The sequence below is a fragment of the Magnolia sinica genome, chromosome 6 (genome assembly GCF_029962835.1).
Source record: "Magnolia sinica isolate HGM2019 chromosome 6, MsV1, whole genome shotgun sequence".
NCBI classification, from domain to species: Eukaryota; Viridiplantae; Streptophyta; class Magnoliopsida; order Magnoliales; family Magnoliaceae; genus Magnolia; species Magnolia sinica.
In genome coordinates this window covers 24,918,681-24,930,168 of record NC_080578.1, presented here as the reverse complement: position 1 = coordinate 24,930,168, position 11,488 = coordinate 24,918,681, and the positions used below count along the sequence as shown (strand labels likewise).

The 11,488-nt window shown below is 38.8% G+C and overlaps 1 pseudogene; it reads left to right on the top strand.

Annotated features, from left to right (window-relative positions):
• Window positions 1–8,515: 8,515 nt before the first annotated feature.
• Window positions 8,516–9,709, top strand: LOC131249566 (syntaxin-111-like; annotated as a pseudogene).
• The last annotated feature ends 1,779 nt before the right edge of the window (window positions 9,710–11,488 follow it).

Sequence of the window (11,488 nt, the reverse complement as noted above, 5' to 3'; positions counted from 1 at the left end):
ATAACTCGATAAGTTGGATAAGTGTGTATGTTGGCCGAGTACTCCAGGTCGGGAGTCAACTCCATCCGGTGTGGTCATGCGGACTAAGACAGGCATTGCAAAGCTTGGGTTGTTGAATACTAGTTAGGTGGTTACTTAGTACTTAAGCACCTGTGAGAAGATTATAGTGATCCAGCTGGTCCCACACCTCCGATTCTTTTGATTGCGATGTTTGGTCTTTGATTGTTATTAGGCGAGTTAAATGGACAAATTTTTGTGCCTATCCCACAATGTGATTGAGTGGGAGATGTTGGACATAGGCCAGTGGGGCCTACTGGTGAGCAATCACTAGTGGGTGGGTCCCACATGTTTAGGCTTTTTCCGGCCTTTTCCATTTGGTTGAGATTTCAAATTCAACTTTGAATTTGAAATATGATAGGAGATAGAGATTTGGCCGGATGATATGATTTCATCCTATCTCATCTGATGTCTCCTTCCTTTCCTATAAAAAAGGGATACGCTCTCTCTGATTGAATCATCAGAAATACCGAGGGTATACGGAGAGAGATAGTGTGCACTAGAGTCTGTCTATTTTGGCTTGTCCTTGGGGCAATCTAATCCATAGATCGTGATCCAGGGTCACTTATACCGTAGGATCAGAGGTGTGAATAGATCCATCTGCTCCAGTAATAGATAGGCGGGCCGTTGGAGCATCAATCTTCTGCTTTGTGAGGGTTCCAAAACTTGTGTAGACCGTCAGATCTTGAGGGTTCAATTTTTGTGCTTCCCAACAATAACAAGCTCAAAATGTGAGGGGATTGAGTATGGTCTCCAGATATCACATTGAGTATGGTCTCCAGATATCACAATGAATTAATTAAAATATGTTAATAGCAAATAAAACTAGAAAAAAGGAGCTAAGATTGTTTGGCTAACGAACAAACATTATAATGAAATGTACTAGAAAATGTAATAAAAGGTATAATAGTGGATAAGTGATAAAGGCAACCCTATTAAGGATACCCCAGTCGTTGATGCTATAACATGGGAGAAGGTGGGTGTGCAATAGATAAAGCAGTTAAGGAAGAATGTGGATAGAAGTGATAAAGGTCGCTTTGTTCCTTACCCAGTCCAATCATCATCTTTAAAACTAGGGTAAAATGTAATTGAATAATTTAAGAAATGAATTAAATGGCTTACGGAAAGAAGGTGAAAACAAAAACATGGAATGCACAAGACATTAGTGAGAGAAATGGATGAAGAAAGGGAGGTTGGATCCACATGGGTTACAATGGCAAGTTAGCTAGCTGGTAATGTGACTGATGAAAGTGTGGTGGAGTGTGTGGATGAGTCAAGTAAAGATAAAGAATAGGTCAAATGACCTCAGGCCATGTAGTCCATTTATTAAGCAAAGACAATCTGGCAATACTGATCTTAAGTAAAAGTGGGAGAAAATGGAAGTGGGACATTAAGACCTATATTGCTTTAGGGGTTGTAGGGTGCCAGATCTGGAAGGAGTTGAGTTATGGAGGTTATGACCAGCCAGATAACTATGAAATGCATATCATTTCTCCTTTGTGTGGCCAACCCAACCACAATGGTCACAAGTGGGTTGAGGGTGATGCCGCCCACGGCTGTCATTAGAAAGATTTTTCACTGAGTCGTGAGAAATGCCCACATTAGATTTATTGTTTGTTGCTAACAAAGTTGTGGTATCGTCGAAAAGTTTGTAGGGAATGGAGATTTCTTATTGTTTCTCTTCTTGCAGAAGTAAAGAGTATGCTTTGTTTATTGTAAGAAGGAGATGCATAAGTAGAATCTATCCAAAATGCTTCTACTCTGCAGCGAATTGAATAGTGGTCAACTCTGGCTAGTGACAGGTCCTGGGTCATGACGCTGATTGGGTTTCTCCCCTATTTTATTATATGGGAGTTGTGGATCGGCCGTAACGCGGCCCGTTTTGAGAGTCGCAAAATGTCTACTTTAGGCATCATATTCAAGGTTCTCCATTGGCTGCATGAAATCGGCTCCCTTATCCAAACTCCGGATAGCAACTCCATGGCTGAAAATCTGATCATTTAGATTATTAGACTTCCTTCCCCTCTCATCACCCCTGCCTCCATACGTTCAGTTGTTAGATGGGCGAAACCCCTGGATTCTTGGTTGAAACTTAACACCGATGGTTCCTCAAGAGGAAACTCAGGAGAGAGTGGTGGAAGAGGAGTTTGCCGGGACCATCTTGGTCGGCTTGTTTTTGCTTTTCACCAATATTACGGAACTTCTTCCAACACTTATGCGGAAGCTATGACCATTTTGGATGGCCTCAATATTTGTTACAACCTTGGCCTTGTAAATATCATTCTTGAAATTGACTCTAAAGTCATTGCGGATGAGTTGAGGAACTCAGGATCGCCCAACCTTTGGATCATTTGGAACATTTTGGGGAAGATTAAGGCTAAGGCCAGAAACCTAAATCTGGAGGTCAGACACATCTTTCATGAGGGGGAATGCAATAGCTAATGTGCTAGCGAGGTTGGCTAGCGAGCGTCGCCCAGACAACATTTTCTTTCACCGCTCCGAGCTTCTGAGGTTAGTCAGAGGAGCTTTTGTCTTAGATAATACAGGGGTGGGAGCTCTCCGTCGGCAGTGAAGGAAGCGGGTTTTTTTTTTCTTTCCTGTCTAACCTTTTGCTTGTGGAGTTTCTTCTGTTTTTCTGGTAGGCTAGTTGTTTATATCCTGTCCAGTTTAGATCGTGGTATATGATAGGTGCGGCTGCCTCTCTTTTTGTTGGGCCCACCTGAAGGTTGTACATTTTCTGATCTATGAAATATACTTCATTTCAAAAAGAAAAAGAAAAAAAGAAGGTAAAATCTATCCTCGAATGGCCAAGTAACTTTCATTAAGTCCCATAAAAACTAATGCATGAGATGTTACCTTTGGTGATAAGAAGTAAGTTTCCGGGTAGTTCCGCGAGTGCATACTGGGAGATGGGAATTAAAATAAAATTTGTTCCAATATGACTTCAATTAAGACAAATACGCAGCAATGATTGACTGGCCTTGTGTGTTGAAATTGATGGATCACTTGAGTTGAAATATGTGAGATCCATTGCTTTGAGAAAATCAATCACGTAAATCAGTCCAAACATCATGAACATTGTCAGCATAAACATCATGAACATTGTCAGTATAAACAATGCTATTTGATAATTCTTTAGTTAAAGCAATGAGAGTCCCAGATAGAACTATATGGTTGCAAGGGGTCCAGAGGACAAAATTAGAGAATCATTAAATGGTTGTGGGTAGGAGCCATCAACTAAGCATAACTTATTTTTTGCACTAAGGGTAAGTACTTATGCACGGCTCCAATTAGCATAATTATCACCTATGAGTGCTTGGAAACAAATTTTGTTCTATGTTGGCTAGAGTGATGGAGATAAAGGGGGTGTCAGGAATTGATGCCGGAAGTGTTAATTTGGGCCCACATCTGGCTATTAGAGTCAGCCATGATAGCACAAATTCAATAGTCCAGTACGCACAAGCCTACACGCTGATTGAAACATTTTGGATCACTCAAACCGTTCAATTCAATTCACGTATCTGAATGGTAGTCCATTATTTTTATGATGGGGCCTACCTTGTTGCTTATACTCTATCCAACCTGTGCATTACATGAGCCCAAGTGTGATGATATTGGATGCTTTAAACATCAAGGCCTATAAGATCATTAGATAGGCTAGGCAGTAGAGTTTCAACATCAAGGTCATGATACCTACTGTGGTGTGTGCGCGTAAAAAAATAATATAAAAGCCATTTATGTAGTGGCTTACAAGATGCTTTTACATAATTTAATTTTGAATGTATCCAAAAGTAGGGCAACCATGTTGGAAAGCTTCAATGCCGTACATCGGTGCATAGCACTTGTAGAATTAGTTTATTCCAAGGTGGACTTGTAAAGATATGGGCAGCTTCTAAAATAGGATTTTAAGGAGCAATGTGACAGTGGCTCCATGTCTTTGTCATTGTAATAAGTGCCTTCACCAAGCGTACATCACAAAATGTGTAAGTATAAGAATTGAGACTTCTCTTCTAAGGATAAAAGAGGATTATACATGTAACATCTAGACATATGGATGACATATGTTAAACAATCCAAACCATTCAAACTATTGTATTATCCATGATCAGGGATGGAACATAATCAAATATTTGCATTGATGTTAAACCAAGTGATTTGGTCTTGAATAAACCATTACTTGTTTTCCTTTTCAGCCATTCATGTGGTGGCTGCCAATCAAGCAGCTACGTTTGTGCAATCAATATGATTTAAGATTATGCCTCAAATAGAGTAAGGATATTAGAAGATACAAGATGAGATTTAAGAAGGAAAAAAGAGATGAGAAATTCAATCCTTAATTATATTATGCATGTGAGTTCCCTAAAATACATTTGAGAGAATTTAGAAACAACGCCAATAGGAAATAAGATGAAAACTTGATGTAAATTGTTTGGTCATTGGTTAGTAGTCATTTCGAGTTAAAGGCTATAAAAGGATAAAGGAAAAGGCCACGCGGCTGGTTTTTTTTTTTTTTTTACACACGCACCGGCCACACACCCAAGCATGCCGTAGTGGGATTTCACCACCTATGGGTTTCGAACCCAAGACCTCTTGTTGAAACTCCTTAGAGTCTACCACTTAGGCAAGGACTGGAACCCCAGCCCAGATGGGTTGACGTAGTAAGAGAATTGAAGATCAACTATTCAACGCATGACATGATCCTTGATAAAGTGAAATGGCATGATAGGATTTAAGTAGATGAACCCCATTATATAGTTGGGATAAGGCTTTGATGATGATAAATATTGATTGATTTAACTGAGTTTTACATGCGATGCACATGCATAGTGGTTAATATAAGCGCATGATTCCCATGCTCCGCCATATTATCAAAGCTAAACAAATGAGAAAAGAACATGAGGACCTATTTGGATAATATTTGAAAAACAATCTGAGTCATTTTCAACCAACAATTACCATTATAGCTATTGGTACTTATTGGAAAGTCCACCAATGGTACAAGTTAATAGCACACTAGTGGCCCACATAAACAATGGATGGTTATGATTTTTGCGTGTTATGTTCTCACTACAGCCACCTCATGGGCAGTTTGGTTCCTGCACATATGTTCAAGACACAGTAGGCTTTGGCAATCTTAGGATTGCCTAAATTCTCGCCTCCGTTATTTGTTTTTCTGCTTTTACGAAAGGCGGGCCCATTCCATTTTGTCTTTGGGCCTGCCCGAAATGTCCAGTTGTAAAGTGATCTTCTTTACATATATGAAATCAAATTTCATTCAAAAAATAAAAAAATAAAAAACGTTCAATACAGAGAATCAACTATTTTTGAACTCATTTTTGTCCAAAGTACTAAAGAACTGTTTTGATACAGCTATAGTTAGTTCTCTCTAGTTGTAATTGCAAATTGAAAAATAATAATAATTAAATTGGCAGAAGGGTGTCATCAAAATAGTGTCTAAAAACGTTGATATCCAAATCAGTTTCAACCTCCATGCACACAGGACACGTGTATGAGTTGGGAGCTGGGTGTTCTTTTGTTGGGTCCCACCATGGATGTACCAACGATCTTTGCCACTGGTTGAAGACCTTTTGCCGTTGAGTGTTGACCTTTCATCGGACTCCTTTCCAGCCGTCCATTTGAGATTTTCTCAAAATTCCTCCAAGCAGTGGTTAGCATCTGGGGAATTGTGTGATTTTTTGGGGACGCTCCATCCATGGTGGGGTTGAAACAGATGAATGGTCCAGATCTTATATATGTGTCGGGTACATAGAATTAAACGGCTTGATATCCAAGATACCAGCAATGAGATCATTTCCTTCTTCAATTAGTAATACATATAAGAGAGAAGAGGTTTGGTAATTCCATGTGCGTGTAGAACCATGCGATTCATTCATCGGCACACGTGCAAATATGAAACAAAAGTGTGAGATCTGAGCTTATCACAAGGATGGAAATAATGCCCAGATCTTTTGCCTACAAAAATTAGGCGATTCACTGTTCATGGGTACAAAGTAAATTGACGGTTAAAACTTTATTCCATAGTCATTCATTTGTTTTGATAACGCAAAGGGGACCACAGATGGATGGATTAAATGTCATGCACATTGGGGTGGGCCCTATGTTGTATTAAAATGAATTTAATATAAACTATGTTTCAAAATTTAAAATTTTCTCACTTTGTTTTGTTTGATCTGAAAAAAGAGTTTTATCTTTTCGTGATTCTCTGTCCCATGTGGAAAATGACTAAAAAAAAACTTCAAGTTTATAAGAGTGGACTTTCACATAGGGCTTGAGCGCCTTTCAGGGGGTATATGAATTTGGTCCTCTGGGAGGCTATGCCATTAGCCCCAACCTATGCCTTTAACCACACTCGCATAGGGCCGGGCCGATTCCGGGTCTAGATTGAGAGTACACTCACCTTAACGGTTTTGCTCCACAAGTATACCTGCACTGTCAAACCTAACCCATTTGAATCATATTTCACTCTCTGCTTCTTAAAAAATAGGTCTCTAACTCGGTCATGCTTTGACTCAACTGTTTAAGTCATATTTACTTTATTTTCTATTTTTGAATTTCATCTGTTGTTTGCAACATTATTTTCCAACAATCGTGAAACCAAATTTATTTGTTGGAAACAATAGATCACTGATTTGTTATCTATTCGAAAATAGAAAATAAATTTTTATTTTCTTTTTCTTTGAACCTTTCCTACAACCAATGTTCAAATTACATCTTAGAATTGATTGGAAACCTTGTTGCAATCAAATTTCAATCATTAAAAACTATAAACCATGGCTACCATCATATTTAACACTACAATTAAACTATCTAAAATCAAACCATTTGCTGGACATAATTTTAAAAGATGAAATAAAAAATCATTTTTGCACTGGAAACATTATCTTTTACAATTTTTTTTTTTCGATTCATTTATATTTGATCCAAACAACGAAAATGAATTTAGAGATGCTAATAATTATAAACATTACATTCTAAATACCATATCTAATGATATGTATGATATTTATGTTTCTTATAAATCTGCCTAGAAGATGCACGATATAAGAAACATGCTCTCGCAAATTTATTTTCTTCATAATGATAGACAATGAACCTGTCACAAACCAGATTCATGATTATCAAAATCTAGTGCATGATCTAGTGGTTGAGGAAATGAAACTAAACGAAGTATTCTTGTTGGAAGCGCTGATTGAAAAATTAGATTCAAAAAACAGGGAAAATCCGACGGCTAAAGGCTGTCGGTATTAACCTTCCCTGACAGCTTTTAGCTGTCGGACGGACCGTCGAGAAAAGGGAAATCGGCATTGCTCGCCGATGGATTTTAACCGTCGGCGTTTCCGATGGCTAAGTCCGCCGGCCAAAACCATCAATGGTTCCGCTGTCGGCTAGAAAGCCATTCACCGACAGTGTTTAGCCATTGGCGTTTCACATTAAATTTAAAAAAAAAAAATGAATTTCCTAATTAATGCACACATCCAAAAATAAGTATTACCCATTTCTCTATAGCCCCAAACTAACCAGCCTACTTGAAAAGGTCAGTCTGCACAAAAGAATAGGAAGAAATCAAAATCATCTCAAGTTGTCTTGAATGCATGCAAACAGTAGTTGAGAAATATATAATGCTTGATCGAGCATTTGCTTAGCCCAACAAACTGCAGGCGGGAAATGCCTTTCGATGATCCAAAATCATTACACGGTGGGCTAACATGGTGGATGCGATGATAGATGGCTCCGGTCTACCCCATGAGACGAACCTGACCGTCTGATTGGACCCCATTAAAAGAGGACCATTTGTTGCAATTGTCCATTTTCATTGGATGGCTAGGTTCATCTTTTATGGGTGGCCTACCAAATAATGGGTCCCACCAGTTGAACAACCTAGGTTACCCCAATGAAGGCCCTGCTGTTACCATTGCTTGGTTGAACAAAAGAATGTGAGTTCTTTTGACATGCGTCATGAAATATCTCAGAAGCGAAGAACTCATAATGCAATAAATGTTCATACAAAAACAGAATACAAAACAAAATGAAATCCGACCTTTTGACTTTCACTCTGGACACCGGATCCAACTCGTTCAATGGGATGCTTGTTTGTGTTCTTTTGTAGAATTCGAATCCAAGTTCTCTTGCTCCAATACACAAACTATCACACAGGTTATTCATCATTAAAAAAAATTGGAGATCACATGTCATGATTTAACCTTGTCATGTGAAGACTATATATCCTTATTTTATCGTCACTGATTTAAAAGGAGAAAACTCTAATTGATTTTTTGTCCTACCATGACTGAAACCTGAATGATACGTTCTTGGGAAAGTAATGACAAACTCGCCGACATTTTGCACCAATCTGTGATTGATGATAACCAAGCAAAAAAGCAAGCCACATTCATGACATTACTATAAATGCTAAGCTCACAAAGAAATATTAGGACCGATGAAAAGAAAACGGAATATAATGAGAGGATATAAAGTAAGAGGTCACCTGCAGCAAGGAACTCCAGCTCCAATAAGTACTTCTGGAGACAATTGTAGTCTTCTTCCCAAGAGTAGCAACAGTAACTGCCACACTTCAACAGGATTAACAAAAAGGCCATTTTAGCAGAATCTTGTTGCTTACCATTAGAGGTGGAAGGCTGAAATAGAATATCATCCATAGAGTCCGAGCCAGAAAAGGCCGATGCTTCCTGAAAGCTAAAAATAAAAAACTTTAAATAACGTTAGTAGTGCGGATGACTGTATTACAAAAAGATAAAAATGATTTTTTTTTAAAAATAAAATAAAATAACAATGTGGACAAATGCAATGAAATTTGAATGAATTAGTGGGTTGTTACCTGTTTGGATGGCAACACAACCACAAAGAGATGGGTTCCATCCGAGACATCCTTGTGAGGCTACAAGAATCAAATGAGGAGAGCAAATCCCTCCACAACCCTGTGGCCCTCAAAGCCCTTCGAAACAACATCAATCAAGATATTATTGCAGTCTTGAAAAAGGCGAGAATGATTAGAGCCCAGTTGGAGGAGATGGACCGGGCGAATGCTGCCAATAGGAGGCTCTCAAGGTACAAAGAGGGTACTCCAATAGATCACACGAGAACGTCGGTGACGAAGGGCTACAGAGGAAGCTCAAGGATCTGATGGTGGATTTTCAATGTCTGAGACAGAAAACGATGGCGGAGTACAAAGAGAGTGGAGAGACGGTACTTCACGGTGATGGGGGAGTATCCAGAAGAGGAGGTGATAGAGAAGATAATATCAAATGGGGACAGTGAGAATTTTCTGCAGAAGGCAATATCAGAGCATGGGAGGGGGAAGGTGCTGGAAACGGTGAGTGAGATTCAGGATAGGTATGATGTGGCAAAGGAGTTGGAGAAGAGCCTGGTTGAGCTTCACCAGATTTTCCTAGACATGGCAGTGATGGTGGAGACTCTGGGAGAACAGATGGATGACATCGAGCATCATGTGATCAACGCATCGCATTATGTGGCAGATGGGACCCAAAAACTGAAGAATGAAAAGGAGTATCAAAGAAGTAGCAGGAAATGGATGTGCATTGGGTTCGTACTGCTGTTGCTCCTCATTCTGGTCATTATCATCCCCATTGCTACAAGCCTTTCTCATTCTTAGTTGTGGCTGACTTTATTAAAAAAAAAATTGTTTTTGTTTTTGTTGTTTGGTGTTGTCCTTGGATTTCTTTTTATTTGTTTTGCACCATCATTTCTGTGTAGATGTGTTCAAGCTCCTCCTTTGGAGTTTATGAAAAGCATTTAATGTGTGAATTTTTCAAAAAAAAGAAAAAAAAACCACAAAACCACAAAAAGAGAACGCCCGACAGTTCCCGTAAGTCATGGGTGCAGAAACCTTACCTTAGGCATATTTATACATTCTTCCAAAAATCTAAAATCTAACATTCCAATCAACGAATTAGTCATGAATCATGAGTCACCCTGAAATCTACAACTAATATTTATATAATCTGCAAATTAGTCATGAATCACCCTGATGCATGCTTCACAAATGTCATCCCAAGAAACGAAATATTTTGACCTCAAAATGTTAACCCTACGCCACACTTGCAGTGAACTCATATTATAAAAGATACGCTTGATGGGCTCCAAGACAAGCACTATCAGGGTCCAAACTCACCGCAGTGTTCACCACCAAGTGAGCCATGATCACAGTCCACAAAGAACCAGATTTCCGAAGCAATGCATGAGGATTGTAAAATAAGGTAAGGTCTTTGATTCAAATAAGATAAGGTCTTTGCGGCAACTTGCTAACTGAATTTGGCACCCACTGGTTTGTCATTTTCAGATCATCCAAAGTCACGCTCACTATCAAGACTCACTCCAACATCTGTGCATGCAATCACCATGTTTAGGCATAGATAGATATTTTAGAGACCATCTCACTGCAACAGCACGAACCAGACTAATATCAAGAGTCATCCACCTGCCAGTTCCATAGGAACTGCCTCCACAACCATATAAGCATGAAGGTTAGGCAGTGGTTTGCATTGGCTACTCAATTTTGGCATAGTAGAAGTAACAAGTATAGAATTCACAGCAGGTTTCTAGTGATAACTCACCTGCTATGAACATATCTTTCAGCTTATGATAACTTAAAATATTCAATGGGACTTAGATGAGCTTTGTAAAAGCTCACAACCACACCTCTCCACATGCAACTCCACTACACTTTGGTTATTTCCACTTGATTAGAGCAATAATAGCAATTCAATATGATCGTGCCAAATCCAATAGTTGGAGAAGAATTGAAAGACAAATATAATGTCACCACCGAAGTATTAGCTGCCTGTTTAACAGAGAGAAAACTATGCAGTTATCCAGATGAAATCTGTTGTAGATAAAAAACAATGTTGTTTGATATATAAAAACCGTTAAAGCTATTATTCTCAGATGGTTGGTTACATTGGATTCCCATGTTAATTGCTTTTAAATCTTTCAATAAATTTGTGATGAAACTGCCCTCTTGGGAGAACAAGTTTCTCAATGTCTCTTTTTTTATGGAAAGGTAAAATAATTGAAATCGATTAGCAAGGCTTACTATTAACCTTTTTAGGTAGGTTGATCAAGACGACAGAATATGTTGAACACTACCAATTCAAATAAAAAATATAAAAAAAGCAAGATGATACCCATCATCATCACATCTGCACGCAAGTTTCAAGGAGTGAGATACAGGATTGTACATCTGGGGTAATGGCATAGTTGGGCCCATCAAATGGACAGCTTGAATATTGCACGTATTTCACTTTGGTACATGGGGAGGTGTGTACCCGGGCTCACTTGTACACGTGTGAGCTCAGGGAAGCTCGTGTTCAATACAAAAAGCATGTTATCTCTGGAAAGCTCTGCTTATTTTCCTTGGGAAAAAACATGTTAA